The 19965-nt window shown below is 46.4% G+C and overlaps 1 protein-coding gene across 9 annotated transcripts in view; it reads right to left on the reverse strand.

Moving 5' to 3' along the window:
• LOC146181709 (inaD-like protein) overlaps positions 1-19965 on the reverse strand; it is a 1346554-nt gene that overhangs the window by 806124 nt on the left and 520465 nt on the right. The window contains exon 1 of one of the 9 annotated variants that reach the window (XM_084576723.1): positions 18195-18324. The exons of the other annotated variants lie outside the window; for them this stretch is intronic. The gene's annotated coding sequence lies outside the window, so the exon portion shown is untranslated. Of the gene's footprint in view, positions 1-18194; positions 18325-19965 lie in introns of those variants that run through there. 9 annotated transcript variants of the gene reach the window in all.

The following is a 19965-nucleotide window of genomic DNA, read 5'->3' on the forward strand; positions in this document are numbered from 1 at the left end:
TTTACTTTTCCTTTACTTCATTCGATAAATTTTAAACATATTCCAATATAGATGACTCCTAGGTACGTCATGTCACTGCAGTGAATAGCAGCTGAATGAGCACAGCAGCTTTGTCAAAAACGAAACTTTGAACACGGACAATCAATCATCTGATAACGCTGTTGTTTTCGTGGATGTGTTCATAGACAAGCATGATAATCCCAATTACTACAGAAGCTGCAGATCCTATACTGCTTGCTAGATGACATGGCACCTGTTTTCACAGCTAAGCTTACCACCTAACTGCTAAAGTAACACTGAATTGCCTCTGTCGTTGTTAACATGTACTGTTGATGTCTGCATTGGGTCTACAGCAAGCATCAAATTTGTGAAAGCATCAAACATTTTGCGAAAAACACATCTTTTCCCTCTACAAATTAAGCAGTGTAACCTGAAAACTATTAAAAATATATGCATGTTCTAAAAGTTTTGAATGCTTCCTATTCTGTTTCCCACGACGTTTCGCTCGCAAATGCACACATTCCAGCGCAGTGCTACAAGCTGCCGCAATGGGTTAGAGCGTGGGGAGGGAGAACCATTGCTTCCGCTAGTCATTACTGTTAAAAATGAACTCACCCCAAAGTTTATATCCCTTTATTTTATGGTTGCGTGCTGTTTAAAAGGCCGCATTGTTGCGTTCATTGCTGTAGCAAAGCCCTTTATTCGATGTAATGAATGAAACCTCAGGAACGAGGTTTCCTAGTAAAGTCCTTAGGATAATTACCCTCCTGAGTTTTCTCTTGCTTGCGATTCGCTAGCTAATGATTGGGTCCTAAGCGTTGCTCACCCCAGAACCTTGGCTGAAATTTTCTTAAAATGGTTCCGAAAAGTGAACCGCCGATTCGTTTAAGTTTCTGTTGTAAGCGAAGCGCATGGTGAATTATTGTTACAATAGCGCAAAATTAGACTTCTGTACAAAGCTTTACGTTGTACTGAGTGTCTTCGCAGTGTAGATGCTGCAAGGTTATGACATTGTAATAATTACCTCCTTTGCTCTGAAAATATTCAAAGACGGGTTTAACTTATTGTTACCTCATACTTAGACCATTCGTTGACATGAAGTCCTTTTGTGTAACGTAATAGCTATAAGCAATCACAGCGCATCACTTTGATAACTTAAAGGACCCCAAGATTGGGGGTATTACACAAGGGGCCGGTATGCATACAACAACAACAAAAATTTACAAGAGCGGAAAACATAAAAATATTGCCCCTAATCACGGCTGCTACACCAATGAAAAAGGAGGAACTTTGGAGACAAAGACTTTTCTATGAGAACCCCAATATTTTTAATTGTTACCTAGATGTCCTGAAAAAAAGCGAGCACAAATTCGTAGAATTCACTGAGGATTGTTCCTCTGCGGTTAGATGTTTTGCATGGTATGCCATTCGGCTTCAATGTGTTTGAACTTTTCGCAAGCTTTCGTTCGATTTGAAATGCGTGGAAATCGCTAACCTATTTGTCTTGTTCGCTTCCAAAGGAAATTGAAGTACAAGTATGTCGCAAACGTTTCAGGTACAACAGAACATCGGATCTATAGGCTGATTGAGAGCAATATAGAGCGGGAGATTATGTCCACTTCGTATTTTTTGCGCAAAACTTTTTCTCGAATAGTTCGCACGATTGCTTAGACTGACTTGTTTACTTGAAGGTAAGGAGTGTGTGATTGAGGGCATGAGTGTTTTTCTTTTGCATGTGTACTTTCTAGCCTAAACATTACTAAGAATGATTGAACAGTAATTTGGAAGAATAAAAATGGACCACCCTACAGAAAAAGTTGTATGAGTGAATAACCTCACATTTTTTCACACAGTCTCACTCCTTTCACGTAAGAAATCGCACACAAGTCGCATATAATCGCGTAAGATCTCATAGTTTCTTGTACATTAACATAAATTATGGAATATATTTTATGATAATCATGTACGCCGTATGAGAGTCTATGTGATTTGATGAGATTGTGTGAGGTCATTGCCCCGTAGAACTTTTCGTTTTTCAGTAGGGCACTTATATACCCTTCGACAAAAAACAACGGAGAAAGAAGCAAGCATCAAGTGCGTATTCAGAACCGGCCCACCGGCCGTATCGAAGGCCCAAACAGAACTGGACATGACTATTGCAGTGCAAACAAGCGGTTCTGAAGAAATAGCGTTAAAGAAAGTGTCCTCGAGCGAGATACTAACCACTATGAACGATCGCTGATTTCCGCCGCACCAACTGAGAACTCCTTGGAAGCGTTTTCCTCTGATTGCTCATAACACTCCAGGTTCACTGTGTGCGTACAGAAGGTACTTCCGTTTGCTTATTGTTTACGGAAGGAGAAAGCCTGCCAAGGATTTTCCCCGAATTCTGTGCCCAGTCTGGACAGCTCCTTTGCTGTTGCTGTCGGTGGAGAATTACCTAATAATCGACGCTCCGTGTAGACTTCGCAATGAGGTATCTCTACTTATAACCAACGCTTGCACAAGGCTGTCATTTTTGTGTCAATAGAGAGATTTAGCACAGCGTGATTCGCGATCCGCTACCGTGATCCGCCACCGCGTGTTCCATTGCGCATGGCCAGATCACTTTCATGCCGATAGATGGCGCCACATACTTGATGTCGGCACATTGACCTGGCGCATCGGAACCAATCAGCTTGTACGACCCACCCACGAGCGGTAGAGTGTCACGGTGGCGGATCGCGGATCACGGTATGCTTAATCTCTCTATTTATTCGTACCTAGAGGCCTGATCAATAATTTAATTGTAGCGCACGTTAAAGATCCCCAGGTGGTCGAAATTACTCCGTAGCCCTCCACTACGGCTCCCCTTTCTCTTTTTCCACTTTCACTCCCACCTTCCTCCCTTCCCTTACGGCGTGGTTCAGGTGTCCACAGAGCAAGTGTGACAGATACTGCGCCTTTCCCTTCCTGTGAACCAACCAACCAACCAACCAACCAACCAACCAACCAACCAACCAACCAACCAACCAACCAACCAACCAACCCAACCAACCAACCCAACCCAACCAACCCAACCCAACCCAACCCAACCAATCCAACTCAACCAACCCAACCCAACCCAATCCAACCCAACCAACCCAACCCAACCAACCCAATCCAACCAACCCAACCAACCCAACCCAACCCAACCAACCCAACCAACCCAACCAACCCAACCAACCCAACCCAACCAACCAACCCAACCCAACCCAACCAACCAACCAACCCAACCAACCAACCCAACCCAACCCAACAAACCCAACCCAACCAACCAACCAACCAACCAACCAACCAACCCAACCAACCAACCAACCCAACCCAACCCAACCCAACCCAACCCAACCCAACCAACCCAACTCAACCAAACCCAACCCAACTCAACCAAACCAACCAACCAACCAAGCGGTGGCCTTGTGGTAGAGCATCCGCCTCGCATTCGGGAGGTACCGGGTTCGATCCCTGGTGCCGCCGGTTACCCACCGGTTTTTGAATGGGGACAAGCTTTCCTCCGGCCTGGTGCTCGGCTCTTCTGGGATGAAATGCTTTGAAAAAGGGTCACATAATGGACTTATTCTCCGATGGTTGGTTGGTTGGTTGGTTGGTTGGTTGGTTGGTTCTGCCAACCAAATTGGCAGAACAACATAATAGAAAGGCAACCAGCACAAAAACCTTGAAATTAAATAATAAATAATGCGGACAAAGCCTCACCTACGCACAACAGAACACAATATGTGATCATAATATATTAAAACAAGGGAGTCATAAATCAGTAGCAGTCACCTGAGTGCTGTAATGCGTGTACGCCGCTATAAAGGAAAGCCATACGGATTCCTCATAAAATCTGCAAGTAAAAGAACGTTCGTCCTGGTTCGAGGTTCGAAGTGGTGACCGCAGTCGTTATAGAGCTTATTCACGTGACATCATTGCAGCTGTACTGGCAACTATGGCATGCACAACGCAACATCAGAGAGAGGGAAAGAAAGAGAGAGATAGGGCCTACGGCGAATCATGACACGGCGTATGTGAAATCCTAGCTCTGGTTGGACGGCGTTGCAAACACCGCCTCAAGTGTCAGACAAATGAACGCTGCGCAGAGGGAGGACACCGGAAAACCGGCGCCGAACCCGTCAGAAACTTTTTTTCTGTGCATTTAGTTTCGGACCGCCCAAAGTTATGGCGTCTCCACAATACAGGGTTACCACAGCTGCCACCTGCTAAACCTGATAGTGAATAGGGTCTATAATAACTGAGATAACCACGAGGTCAAGCAGATCGGGTGGCAGCGAAAGATGTAGTGGGAACGGTTTCGGTAGAGGAATTTACGGCAATCCCCACATGAAGTAGTTTTTTAATACTGCAGTACTTACTCAATAACATCCACCAAGGAGAATTGATACTTGCGCAGAGAAACGTTACTTATGTTCCACAGAAACTTCATCGAGAAACAATTCGTCTTGGTCCAATGAAATCCACTACTATGGGATATTCCTTTGAGCCTTACGATGATACGCGGTACATTATGTTATGCAGCGCTGCGCGGTTTACATTACTATTAGCTCAGTTGTTGAGGTGATAAATGAAGTGGTGTACTGAAATATAAACGCCTGTTTATGAGCTCCCCTTCGGGAAGAAACATGAGAATTCCCGAAGTATTGCGTAATTTTTGGACCATACATTACCATTTGGGTACCAATATTTGCTGAAGTACCGCTGAAAGGTCGTCATATTAAATCTAATGCGACATTTCCTGCTTCGGATCAGGGGATTGTGTGCGGTTGTTCACAACCTGTTGCAAGAGATCTATTTTAGCGTAATCTTTTGAATCCACTTCGACTAAATCAAGTGGTATAAACAACAGCGTTATTTTTTTTATTGAATGCACTTCCAAGCATATCTGAAACTTTGGCGCATAGCGCTCTGTGGGGCACATATTTATTTATTTGTACAAGTACTTGCAGCACCTCAGGGGCATTATTGCAGGGGGCGACGCACTTGGGAAAAAAGCCTGTTTCTTAAATGAACCTGTGACAAAAACTAAAAACAGTGAAGCACAGTTGGCAAAAGCAATAAAGTAAAAAATACGGAACATCGATAAGTCATTCTGACGGCAATGGTCTCAAGAACCGCGGTGCAAAACTTAAAAAAGTTAAATTGGTTCACAGGAAGGGAAAGGCGCAGTAACTGTCACACTTGCTCTGTGGACACCCGAACCGCGCCATAAGGGAAGGGAGGAGGGTGGGAATGAAAGTGGAAAGAGAGAAAGAGGAGCCGTAGTGGAGGGCTACGGAGTAATTTCGACCACCTGGGGATCTTTAACGTGCGCTGACATCGCACAGCACACGACGCCTCTTCGTTTCGCCTCCATCGAAACGCAGCCGCCGCGGTCGGGTTCGAACCCGGGTACTCCGGCACAGTAGTCGGGCGTCTTACCACTGCACCACCCCGGCGGGGCTGCAAAACTTCACAACACAGTAAATGAAAGGGGTGTACTATCACATGAAGCGTAATGCCGGCCAAAATATACGAAGTAAACAGGTGTACTATCACATGAAGCGTAATGCCGGCCAAAATATACGAAATAAACAGGATAATACGAATCTACGGCAGTGTGTGTGACTGAAAATATGAAAGCTATTTACATTCACCAATGCTCTTGAGAAGTCTATTCCAGTGTGCGGAAAAAATTATTTGCGGTGGACATCAGTTCGACAGCGTATTTCAAAAACCTTCAGCTTGTGATCACATCGTTTAGAAATGAAGTGGGGAGGAAAAATGTACAAGCTCTTATATATTCCTCTGAGACCAGAGTAAATAAAAAAAAAAAGTTCTATCTTTTCAGTTAATCGGCGGTATGCTAGCTATTTTTCCAACCAAGGTTCTCTTTAAGTAATGTAATACTACTACAGAAGTTATATCAGAAGCAAATCCTTCGGCGCAGCTTTTGAAGCATTCAAGCTTTTCAACGAGGTTAGAGCTTTGAGGGTCTAATACCGCGCAAGCGTATTCGACTACCGGATAAACATATTTTTTATGTAAAACCGTTATTTTACCTTCTAGGGTCTTTATAAAAATTACGTCTAACGAGGTTTAGCATAAAAGGTGTCTTTAAGGTTAAGTATTCAATACGTCTGTTTCATGTTAAAGTTTCTGAAAATTTGCAAGTATATTACGCTGAAATGATTATTGAAATGAATAATTCTAAACATTAATAGACGCTTCAGCTCCGCCTTAAATATATGACACGACACAGACATCTATGTGGTCCTCTAGAGAAATGCGCAAGTATGATTTCATTTCCATAACGAGTGTCTCAATGTTTCAGAAAAATAGGTGTAGATCCTACATACGTATTAAAGGACAGATGTCCCTTGAATCCATTATATGCCAGTCTTTTAGCATGATAGAGTGTTGAGTGAACATATCGCTAACATATCTGACCCACTAAAATTCAAAAACGAATTGAGTACCTTTTTGCAGTCAGAATATAACTTTTTTATATTGCGTTCACTATGTGCAGGTTGATTTCGTCCAATGCCGCTAACTATTGTATAATGTCATAATCCTCGGTTTATTACTTCCCATGTATGCTCTAATACTTATTTGCAGTTCTAGTCCTGTATTACTGTTAACTTTTGTATTTTAAACTATGTACCATTGTTTCTTTTGATACACTGTAACCCCTCCCCCTCTACAATGTTCCATGTTTGGAACCTGAGAGGTATTTGTATAAATAAATAGATAAAATAAATAAAACCCTTTCTGAGCAATATCAAGGTTGCCAGGACGTCATTACTCATACAGAGCTCCGCGCGCGAACGAGATTACCCCGGAAAATTGTTTTCTCCGCACTCTGTCAATCTGGCGACCTCGAATAGGAGGTGACGCGAAGGTTAGCCCGAGCCATCAGCACAAACGCCCACACGATAAAATAAAGGCGCAATGTGCAGCTCCGACGATGACACAAAGAAAAGAACCAAAGTAATTCAACTGTCAAAAGTGTCTGACAGGCTGAGACATTTTTGGCAAACTGATTCGCCTCTCAGGAAGAATTCACACTTCTTGTGGCGCCACTTGCTGCAAATGTAGATGAAGGCACTCTTTGGTTCTGCTTGGGGGTATTCAGCAGTGCTTGGTCCACCAGCGCAAAGTTTGATATTTTGCACGTACTGTAGAAAGGACTTCACGTCCCCAACTGTTGCCAAACTGTTTGAATGTTGGAGCTTTTCAATGGAAACAGACCTCCCCATCAGTACTGTGCGGACCTCCATAGTCTCGTCAATTTCAACAAGCCGTGGAGCGGTGAACATACCACCGGCGCCAATACTCTCTGGAAGACATGCTTCCGATGTGATTCGCACAGAAACCGCAAGTGCTGACTTGGAAGAGCGGTTCTGAGGGGTCCTAGTTCGCGTCAACTCAAGGAAGATGATGCTCTTTGCCTCACCCATTTCAATACGATGATATCCCCACGTTTTGGAGGGCAGGCATACGAGTGACGGGTCGTCGAACAACATATCAAAAGTTGAAGTTCCCACTGCCGCAGAAGGCCCGGCTTCCCCTTGAACTTCAGTTGCGTTCATGCAGCCATCACCGCGCACTGGTACTGATGGCATGCAAAGATCCTGAACCTCGTCGGAATTGTCGCAACTGGAGCTGACACACGATGGGCTGTTTTTCTTTTTCGATGGGGCGAGAAGCTGTCTCTCGGCTGGCCGCTTCCTGCTTTTCAGCGTTTTAGACAGATAAGCAGGACAATCGGGAAACCTCGTGGGCACGGCATCCTTTGCTAATAAGGTTCGACGAGGCGTGCTTACCAGGACGTGTCCATTGTGCTGTGCTGTCCAAGTCTTTGAAACAAGGTGAGGCTCGAAATTCCGCTCACACACGTAGTCTGTCGCCTGCAGTAGACGATCCTTTCTTGGGATGGCGCGTCGCCACACGTGTAGTCGCTCTTCATCCTTTGGCATTGAGAAAAGAGAGAACTTGTCGCGGCAGGACTTGTATCCCGTAGAGCAGTGGGAAACAAAACTGCTTTTGCCCATCACCACAGTGCACACGAGTGCATGACGAAAAACGTAATGGGCAAAAAAACACACACACGTGGCGCAAAAGTGCAGCGATCGCTGCGTCTCCACCAACTGCAGCCGCCCGCGCCCGCGCGCTTGTGCTGCCTGCTGACCCTCTTAAAGCCCCTTGATACTTTAGTCCCTCTTAAAGTCCCTTGATAATTTGAAAGTAGCGACACTCTCCTCCGCGCCGCGCTTTCCTCCTCGATTCTCCTCGCGCGGCGGCGGCGAGCGCTGCGCACGACACGCTTTTTCCCCCTGACGCCCGCCGGCCGGCCGCAGCAGTGAGTGAAGCGCGAGCTTTTGGGCCAGGTCTGCGCTCCAGGAGTGCACAAAATTTTTGAAAAATTGCGAGAAAAGCATTGAGAATGCCTATAGTAAAGTTCATGAATTGATTGCTTTCTTCTTAGAACTGTTTGAATGGGGAATGCTGATAAACAAAGCTTTCAGGCGAGTTCTGTGCTACAGACACTTTTTAAGTCTCATGATAAGGTTTTACTTTGTGCACTTAATCTAGTACTGCCTCTGACTTTATGTTTGTTTTTTTTTAGAGCGTGAAATCTGTCACCGCGGCAAAACTTCAGAAAACGATCCAGGCTGGTGCTTTGAGCTTCAAGATTAGAGAAGGTTAAAGCAGGACTTAGTCTATTTCGCTACTGTCAAGCTATCTCTCTAAGCATAGTATATGTCATGTGATCAACCATGAGATTGGATTATTGGTTAATTGTACATGTATTTCAATCAATTACTGGGCCAAATTAATTGATAGTTAGTAAATTGCAATTAAAATCTAAATTTTAGCTGCAACACCGAACCGTATACCGTTGGAAAGCTTAGGCCAAGTGTAATGGCACTGTGCTAGTTAGCGATCCGCGATAATCTGCGTTCATTAGTTAATTTTGTATAAAATCAAATTTTGAGCTGTTCCTTGCTGCTTCGAGGCAAGGAACAGTTTTGCCACGGCAGTCTTGATATGATGCTGATGGAGGAATTAAATAATTTTATGAGTACGTGGCCCCTCACTGACTTCGCGTGTGGTTAAAAGACAGCAGGGTACACTGGGAGAAGTGGTGGGCCCTATTGCCGATACACTGAAGTTCTGGGGCAAGCATGATGTGGTCTCATGCGCTGTGTAAAAGAGCTTGATTTCATTGAACGCAACAATCAAATAAAAAAAATTACAAGGTGCACATAGGTCTTCAACGTGCGGAAATGAGAAAGCATATAACTGCCAATTCATTAACTATCGCTATCCTATCTATCACTATATCTACTAATGCCAGAGACCTATCGTAACTGTCACTATCCGCAACGAACACTATCACCTCACTATCCGGGCCTATTACTATAATTTACTATTATTATCCGTAACAGTCACCATCATTACCTATCACTATTCATAACCATCACTATTTAATCTGATGCCGTCCCATGACCCATTGATATACTTCGATTTTCATTGACTTACATTGTCAGTCATATCTCTATTATCTCATAATATCTGACGAGACAACTATACATTGACTTTTAATTCTTATACTTTCTTGTTTTCTCATAAATGGAGGTGAGAAAAGAGCAAGCCACAGAAATAACTGACTCTATCAGCGCGAGGTTCATGTCTCTGTCGAGGAGGCTTCCTTTACTTCAGGACAGGTCGGTGAGAGAAAATTTATGGAACTGCGTTTGGTCTGGTTTTTTTTTCGAGTTCGTGTAATATTGGCGGCTCAAACTGGTCTTCAGTGAAATGTAGCTAGAACATAGAGCGATGAGATAATTACTCAGGCTAGGTGAAAAAAAAAAAAATCTTGCATACAATTGAAATGAGTAATATGTTACAGTGTTAAGAATTGTTGCTCGCAAAATGTTCCCCCATTTTTACATAATAACTATAATCATCATTGATTGTTTAAGTTTCGTAAATACAGAAAATTGATGCAATGATTCTGGCTGATTTGACATCGATGGGATAACTTTTCTCGCAATAAATGAATACGCGGAATCGCGCTTTTAGAGCTCCAGCTTTCAAAGCGAAGGTAACCTGCCAACGCCTAGTAGTCATGGTCAAAGTGAAGCGTGTGTGATCATATGAACACCTCCTGCACATTGGCCGTATCCCTGATAAAACGAACGCATATTTTTTAACCCACGCGTGCGTCGAAGCATGGCAAGACACATTCAAGAATTGAAAAAAAAAATGCCATACGACCTAACTAGTGCAGATTACCCGCAATACCTCGGGTTTACTTGCCAAAGAGTTTTTCAGGGACAGCATTCAATGCTCCCGAGTAACCGACGCACACTACAAGTAAAAGCTGGAAAGGCTAGCTCCTCTACAAGCCCGAATTTTGATTTTTGGTGAAGGAGGCCAGGGATCCTAGCATAATCGCGACAAATGCAATCGAGAGACTGTAATTTTTCAGTTATTTCTGACAGCAAAAAGCAGATCATAGCGCCCTGTTTCTCACTGTACAGAAGTCGAAGCGTGTTAAATGATGGAGCCTTGGAGCCTCGCAGAATATTCAGCATGCTGCAGAGGACAACCTTATCTTTATACAATGAACATGCTGCCGCCGCAAAAATATTGAGCAGCAAACAGGAATAAAAAACGCAGCGTCAGGTGACGCGTTATTACGGGGAGTGAGAAAGGCACTCGACGTCGTAAACAACTCTGTTGTTTCTAGGAATAAACGTCTTTCGACTAATCTTGTAAATCCATTGACTCGTGCGCAAGCCGTCACGCTTGCCTTGAGATATCATGAATACCGCATAACCATCTTCAGGTCGCTTGCTGCAGTTGTACGCGCAACAGCAAGGCATAGAGCTTGCACGCTGCAATAAAAGCACAGCGCGCAATATTCGCTCGCAGAGACTGGGGGAAAAATGGCGCGAAGGAAAAAGAAAACACAAGGAAAACGCCGGACGCGCGTCGGTTTCCAATGGCAACGGCAGGGAGACCAATCGTCGCTCAGGAAATCGGGCGGAGAGCCGGCCTTCAGCGAAGGGGCGCGCAAGGGGCGAGGAGGAGGCGAGGAGGTAGCGCGGCGGCGGCAAAGTTCAATCGTTGGCGTAACTTTCAAAGTATCAAGGGGCTTTAGTCCCTCTAACCTGCCAGCGCCATCTCACGGCACTTCCTGAAAACATGACCCGGTGGTCGTCAACATCGCCCTCTGGAGAGGCGGTGCCGTTCGGGCACCGTGGACGCGCCTTTGTCCATTTGAAACCATCTAGCTGGCGTGGCGGAGTGGTTAGCGTGCTCGTCTCGCACCCCGGAGGCCCACGTTCGATTCCTCAAGTCGGCGATTTTTCCTATTTGTTTTTATTTATTATTGATTTTTCGCTCACGGCCAACGCCGGACGAAGCGGAACGGCGGCCGCCGACGACGACATCGACTTTTCTGCGACACGGGATCCTTAACGCTGTTGCGTTAAAAGTTTAGAGGACGCTTAAGCTTCGCCTTTAAGAATGGAACGCGATAGCGTTATCACGCCCCGTTCTCACCGTCTACTTATTTGCTTGTCGCGCTTTTGAGTGGCACAGGCGTAGTTCAAATGATACAACACTCGTTAACTTGTCCAAGCATGAATGTTTGGCTGTGCGATGTCAGCGCACGTTAAAGATCCCCAGGTGGTCGAAATTACTCCGTAGCCCTCCACTACGGCTCCCCCTTCTCTCTTTCCCCTTTCACTCCCTCCTTCATCCCTTCCCTTACGGCGCGGTTCAGGTGTCCACAAAACAAGTGCGACAGATACTGCGCCTTTTTCTTCCTGTAAACCAATTATTATTATTAATTACTTGTTCTGAAACGCGATTAGGCATTATACAGTGGTAAGACGCCCGACTACTGTGCCGGAGTTCCCGGGATCGAATCCCAGCCTCGGCGGCTGCGTTTCGATGGAGGCGAAACGAAGTGGCGTCCGTGTGCTGTGCGATGTCAGCGCACGTTAAAGATCCCCAGGTGGTCAAAATTACCCCGTAGCCCTCGACTACGCCCCCCCCCGTTTCTCTCTATCGACTTTCACTCCCACCTTCATCCCTTCCCTTACGGCGCGGTTCAGGTGTCCACAGAGCAAGTGTGACAGATACTGCGCCTTTCCCTTCCTATGAACCAACCAACCAACATTATACAATTTTGTATTGTGTTCTGCATACTGCAGATTTTTTTGCTCCCTTGTTTATTTAGAGAGTTCACGCGCATTCATATTCTCGCTCACTCACCACACACATACACACATCGCACCGGCACTTTCACACATCAGAGTCCAAGTCACTGGGGACTCCTTGTATTCTCTTGTCCCATGACACACTTGGATGAAAAGCATTCCCCCTCTACAAGATAACTGTCATCAAACTATGACTGCGATGGTGTCAACTGCAGCCATCAGCATCATCCACCTAAGCATCTCTTTTCCATTCATCAATTGCTACACCATTTGGTCATCGTTCTATTCATTCTTCGTGCTCCCCTTCGACTCCTTTTGATACCGACTTCTTCCGCCCGACCGCAAGAAGCATCGCCTTATGATCTGTGAATTGGCAGGTACAGTACTTGACTTCTTTAACGATGCCATGGTTATGGAGCGCCAAATCGATACACGTGTTGCGGTTAGTCGAAACTGCGTTCATAGGAGTAGCCATCTCCAAACCAGCCCGCACGTGTAGCATGTGTGGAAATATGCTAGATACCCGAAAATACCCGTCGGCTCCAGTTCGCGCGTACAAGAGTTCCTTCGCTTACAATGCGGCTGAGGCGTGCACTGTGAAGGGAGGCTATGTTTCGAACTACTACTTAGAGCAACTTGCTATAATCACTTTTATTTATTAATCATTCCGGGACGTAGAATTGCTGCCAGCCATCTTGCCGAAACGCGCGGGCCTCAAGTTGCAGTCGTAGGTCGTACCGAGCCGGCGCGATGGAAATCTCGGAGGCCATGCCCTGTCTATCTTATTCCGTGCGCCACAGGCATGATGGCGCTATGTGCACGCCAAGCGAAGAGGAAGTACAGCGGAAAAGTAATTTGCCACTCGCTTAACTGCGTGTTCTGTAATTCTGTAATTTACATGCTCATAATTATTATTATACGCCACAATACACTTCTCTAAGGGACATTTCTGAGACAACACCGCAATCAATAGACGCGCCTTTGTCCATTTCAAACTATCTAACTGGCGTGACGAAGACATAAAAAACATATTTATCAATCAATCAATCAATCAATCAATCAATCAATCAAAGTGATCTTTATTTGTAGGAAACGAAATACATAAAAAATATTTGGACCGATAGCCGCTGTGGCCCTGGCCTTTTTTTTTTTTAACTTACACACGGAAACACTGCCAGTAAAGAAGTTCTTGGAAGGGAAGAATTTATTTTTACCTTGGGGTTCGCATTGCTTAATTTGTAAACAGCCAGAAACTATAGACCACGTTTTCCTGCATTGTTGGGAAGGGGTGTACTTTTGGGATATTTTACAAAGGTCTTTAAAAAAGGAATTTCCATTAGACTCGCATGGTATTAGGTACTTGCCAGTAGAGAATGAGGATGGGGTGCCATTTGACCTTATTATTCTAATGGCCCTCCACTGTATTTGGCGCTCGAGAATGGCAGGATACCATTGCGATCCTGACGCACGGCCAGCACGGATCTATTTTCGGGAAGGCATGAATAGATATATTGAAATTCAGAAACTTGCTCCTGAAGCTCCCGAGTGGCTCGGAAGATTGGAGCCAATAGTGACCCTAAGAGAATTTTAGCATGACGACGCCACAACCCACCTGGCTGATTGTTGTATTGATGAATGCTCATTGTGCCCTGTAAGTGGTTTTTGTGTATTGTGCCGAAGTCAGGCAATAAAGAAAAAAAAAAGAAACTGGCGTGGCGGAGTTGTTAGCGTGCTCGTCTAGTGCTCCGGAGGCCCACGTTCGATTCCTCAGGTCGGCGATTATCCTACTCGTTTTTATTTATTAATGCTTCTGGGATTTTTCGCTCATGGCTAACGCCGGACAACGCCGGACAATGCGGGACGGCGGCAGCCGACGACGACACGGGGCCCTTAACGCTATCGCGTTAAAAAACATGCGAGCGACTCTCGGGAGCATCGCAGTTGGCACACTGGTTATTGGATACAATACCCATCTTTGCAAGGCGTTGTGAAAGGACACTCCAGCACCTAAACCAGTCAAAATCTCGCAGTTCATTTAGCAGCCGAGAAGCTGCCCACGCTCGCAATTTGGAGACAGCGGTTTCTCGTTGCTCATAAGCTGAAAGCCTGCGAACGACAACTAGTTCGCTAATGCGTATGGCTGGTAGGTCGCCTATATTACCATCTAACAGGAATCAAGAACGGCACTTGGTTGCAATCTTGGTGTTTCGGATAACACCACTGTCCCTGAAAATGCCATTTTCCATGACGCGCAGTATCAGCTTGGAAGGTAGATTTTGTTAATGGTAAATTGAGTTACCTGTTCAGCTAATAGCCTGTTATACCTTTAAGAACGGAGCTGAATTTCATAACAACTGATTTCTTAACAATATAATTTCATAACAACGTAATAGGATTATTAATTTCAAAAAGCAGGTAAAAATTTTGTGAGCATCTCCTCGACATCCGCGGCAAAAAGGATATCTTACACAGTTTACGACAGAGCATGCGCTGTGGCGATAACGGCGCTTGGTTACTTAAACACGCACATTTAACCTCAATTTGCTCTTATGCCTTCTAAAATAGCACTTAGTATAATTTAAGCGAAACACCTGAAATAATACTTCAGTTTCGCGGTTGTCGTGTCGGTTTCTTCCGTCCTGGCCACTTGTCCATTGTTTGCCACTCTCAGGTCAGAGAAGCCCTACAAACGGAATTCTTTCTATCCCTATTATTTATACAGCCGGCTTGGAATTTTCTATGCGGATGTGCGAAGTCAGCGCACGTTAAAGATCCCCAGCTGGTCGAAATCACTTCGTAGCCCTCCACTACCGACTTTTCATTCTCTCTTTCCCACTTTCACTCCAACTGTTGGCGCTCTCAGGCCGGAGAAGTCCTGCAAATGAGCCCCGCAGGGGTTGTGCAGTGGTAAGACGCCCGACTTCTGTGCCGGAGCACCCGGGTTCGAACCCGACGTCGGCGGCTGCGTTTCTATGGAGGCGAAACGAAGAGGCGTCCGTGTGCTGTGCGATGACACCGCAAGTTAAAGATCCACAGGTGATCGAAATTACTCCGTAGCTCTCTACTACGGCTTCTCTTTCTCTCCACTTTCACTCCCACCTTCCTCCCTTCCCTTATGGCGCGGTTGCGGTGTCCACAGAAAACAGGTGAGACAGTTACGGCGCCTTTCCCTTCCTATAATAATCAGCAATCAGCAAAAATAATTTCTACGCGGATGGGCGGTACCAGCGCACGTTAAAGATCCCCAGGTGGTCAAATGTACTCCGTAGACCTCCACTACGGCTCTTCTTCCTCTCTTTTCCTCTTTCGATACCACCTTCCTGCCTACCCTTACGGTGCGGTTCAGGTGCCTACAGAAACAAGTGTGACAGATAGTGCGCCTTTCCCTTCCTGTGATTCAATTGCGCCGATGAACTGCATAGCCTGGTCGCTATGCGATTCAGGTTTTCACAGGAAACAGCAGTTGCTAGGCAACGGCGCAACGAGTGATGCGACCACGGCGCGGTCACCGTTGAGGGGAGGTGGTGAAGGGTGGCTGTTCTTGGCGGTACGGGGATGGGACTGATAGGTCATCTCTCTGCTTGCGGCGGGGGCTGGCCTGCCACCAAATTTTTATCTGTTGTAGGCCGTCATTGTACCCGCCACCGCTTAGGTGGTGAAAGACAACTGTTGCGACGCTGTCTTTTTCTCCATCCTCTTTTTCTTTCTTCTCTACTTTCTCTTCTGCCCGCACGAGGCAGCGGAGGACGCCCCGCCGGGATGGTGCAGTGCTAAGACGCCCGAATACTGTGACGGAGTACCCGGGTTCGAACCCGACTTCGGAGGCTGCGTTTCAATGGAGGCTAAACGAAGAGGCGTCTGTGTGCTGTGCGATGTCAGCGTCGTTGTTGTTGTTGTTGTTGTTGTGGCTGTAGGAAGAAGGAAAAGAAAATGCACGCACCTGCTACTGGCTCTTTAGCTCAGCCCCCTCTGCTGCCTCGTGCGGACAGAAAAGAAAATAGAGAAGAAAGAAAAAAGAAGAGGGAAAGAAAGACGCGCGCCGCAACAATGGCCGTCGTCCACCATCACCGAAGCGGTGACGGGAGCAATTAATGACAGCCTAGAACAGATAAAAATTGGGTGGCTGGCTAGCCCCCGCCGCAAGCGGCGTCGACCTACCATCCTAGCCCCGTAGGGCCAGGAACTGCCACCCTTCACCACCTCCCCTCGCACGTTAAAGATCCCCAGATGGTCGAAATTACGCTGCAGCCCTCCACTACAGCTCCTCTTTCTCTCTTTCAACCTTCATTCCCACGTTCCTCCCTTGCCTTGCGGCGCGGTTGAGGTGCCCACAGAAAAGAAGTGAGACAGTTACTGCGCCTTTCCCTTCCCATAAATCAATCGAGACAGCGGAAGGTAGGGCAGGTGAAGGATGGCAGTTCCTCACCATACGGGGGCTGGGACGGTAGGTCAATGCCACTTGCGCCGGGGGCTAGCCAGCCACCGAATTTTATTTGTTGTAGGCCGTCATTGCATCCGCCACTGCTTCGGTGGTGGCACCCCCCTGATTGGGCTGAGACAAGTAGGTCAACGCTGCTTGCGGCAGGGGCTAGCCTGATTGTACTCCCCTGAGGGGGCGGAACAGATAGGTCACCGTCGCTTGCGGCGGTGGCTGGCCTGCTACCGAATTTTTATTTGTTGTATGCCGTAATTGCACCCACCACCGCTGCAGTGGTGGACGACGGCTGTTGTTGCGACGCGCGTTTTTCTCTCCCTCTTCCTTTTCTTGTTTATTTTCTCTTCTGTCCGCACGAGGCAGCGGAGGTGGCTTAGCTACAGAGCCAGTAGCAGGCCCGTGCATTTTCTTTTCCTTCTTACTACAGCCACAACAGCAGCGGAGAACTGCCCAGTCGGAAAAAACTACAGAAAAATTTCTGATGTGACGACAGAATTTCTGTGCGGTTTTTGACGAGAAACCTGTTGGGTCAACAGAACATTCTGTAGTAACATCAGACATTTCTGTAGTTACAACAAAAAAGTGCTACAGAACTACAGACAACAGACATATACTACAGAAAAACTACAGAACTACAGAAAAGTACTACAGACTTACAGAAAAATCTGATGGTTACGACAGAACTACAGGATATTTTGTCGTATTGTTGACACAGTTCTGTAGTTTTTTCGACTGGGTGATTTATTTATAGGAAGGGAATGGCGCGGTAACTGTCTCACTTGTTTTCTGTGGACACCGCAACCTTGCCGTAAGAGAAGAGAGGAAGACTGGAGTGAAAGTGGAAAGAGAGGAAGAGGAGCCGTAGTGCAGGGCTACGAAGTAATTTCGACCACCTGGGGGGGGGGGGGGATCTTTAACGTGTGCTGACATCGCACAGCAGCGGAGGTGGCTCAGCTACAGAGCCAGTAGAAGGCCTGGGCATTTTCCTTTCCTTCTTCCTACAGCCACAACACGGCGCGTTCGCAGCCACAGCAAAAATGCGACTTTGTGTCCAGTGTAGCTACGGTTACAAAATAATTGGTTCACAGGAAAGGAGAGGCACAGTTTTGTCACATTTGTACTGTGGACGCCTGCACCGCATCGTTGAGGGAGAGAGGAAGGTGGGAGCGAAAGTAAAAATATCGGTGTGCGAGATGTGTCATATTCGGTAGGGTCCTACGGGGCTGAGATTGATAGGTCACTGCCCCTTGCAGCGGGCGGCGGGGATTAGCTTCCTTCAGTCGCAACAACGTGCGATATTCCGTATATCATAGTGAATGTTGATTTCTTTTTATTGCGAAAGCAATACTACGCCAGGTTTCGCCTTTTCGCCGCACCGGAGCCTATCCTTCACGGTGGGTGGTCAGTCATGTGACAACTGACGTCATACCAGAGCCAGAGACAAGGTAGCAAGTCGGCTATTCGGCGCGCCGTAGCTACGCTTCACGGTAGAACATATAGTTCCTTACACTGTGCGGTAGAGCTACGGCGGCGGTCGGTCACGTGACTACTGATGTCATACCAGAGCGAGAGACGGGGTAGCAAGTCAGCTCTTCGGCGCGCCGCAGCTACTCTCCACGGCCGGTTGACCACCTGCGAAGGGCGGCAAGCGATTGACGTCATGCAAGTTGCAAGAGCTTGCAGGCTTTGCTGCGGTGATGGATGTGTGTGTTGCAGCGTGTAGTATGACGTGCGTTATCGGGGTGTAGAGAATAAAAGTAGCGCCTACTCGCCGATTTTTTTAGTATAGCTATATGGGAGACTTTGGAAACAATATGCCTTTCATTTCGTGGGTACACAGGAGATTAGCAATGTGCACCACCACAAGCGAAACACTTTGCGTAGCCAAGCGGGGCAATGGTTTCGTAATTTCCAGGCTTAACTAAAGCTAAGCCCCAGCTAATGTTTTGTAGTGAAGAGTAGTGTCCCCCGTGGGCGGATAAGGCCAGGGAATCCCAGGCGCGCGGTGTTGAAGTTCGCGGACGAGGCGATGCACTACTTCATTGCCTAGGATTCCAGCGTACCCAGGAATCCACCTCAGTGTGACAGGGTTGGGACGTAGTTTGGTGAGAGCTCTGTGCAGACCATCCTGCAGTTCTCCAGGAATGCGACCCGCATGTATGGCACGTATAGCTTATATCGAATCAGTATATATGGCATATCCTGAAGGGTTAGGGGGTGCTTGTGCTAGGTCTTGAATACTGGTGTCTATTGGCAGGGTCTCGAGAGTGGCTGTAGGAGGAGGATCTATGTAAGAACCGAGGGTATGCGTCACAACATCGCTACAGCTCTCAATTGAGTAAGCTGCCACTCCGAGGTTAGCTCGGGATGCATCCGTGTAGACGATTGTGGAATCTGTAGTGTTCTTCCCTAGCGTTCCTTCTACCTGCAATCCCACAATTGAACGCACACCAAGGAACGCCATTGCGACAGGCGCTATGGTGTACTGTCCAAACACACTTGACAGAGAAAATGCGTCAGATACTGCGCCTTGCCTTTCTTGTGAACCAATCACAGTTATATGTAGCGCTGCAACGAACGCCGATAATAGGCAAACGATTAGAGGCAAGACATGGGAGAGGAATTCTAGGCTTTAGCCATTCTCTTCTTAAGAGACATCTAAGAGACCCTCTAATTTTTTTCCCCGGCATCTTTACTAAAGCATACATGAATACACTGAAAAATATTGATCTCTGCGTGCAGGTACCCTAAGTGTCGTACATTATTTTTATTTTTAATTTCACCTGTCACGTAGCTGAGTCCCAAGTTTCAATAGCCAAATGCTTTTGGTATGATTACAAGGAGGAGAGAAATCACATGAATTATTATGCACAAATGAGCGACAACAAATTCACTGTTTTGTAGCCTGACCTCTGCAACTCTAATGATACGACGCTCCGCCATAAAAAACGAACGACCAGGATGAATTAACCAACATTAACAGCGGCAACGCTTCGCTAGTTTTGTTAACTTGTCTGCAGCGTGCAATCAATTTATTATTTGCGCTTTGGGAACTTTTTATTGCAGTCAACTGTTCTGAAAGCTGCTTTCACGGCCAAGCTTGCTGTCTGTATTTTGTCTGCGCAGGTATTGCTAGCGTTTCTGAAAAACAGCGACCATTATCAAATTTTTGGGGTTCTATTTTCTGCGTGCGCAACAGTGCTGTAACAGCAATTTTCAAAAGCCATGTGACGTATTTAGACGTTTATTGCATTCGGGGGTTTGATACAACACGAATAA

Source organism: Amblyomma maculatum, chromosome 8 (assembly GCF_055883805.1).
Source record: "Amblyomma maculatum isolate TAMU_Amacu chromosome 8, ASM5588380v1, whole genome shotgun sequence".
NCBI classification, from domain to species: domain Eukaryota; kingdom Metazoa; phylum Arthropoda; class Arachnida; order Ixodida; family Ixodidae; genus Amblyomma; species Amblyomma maculatum.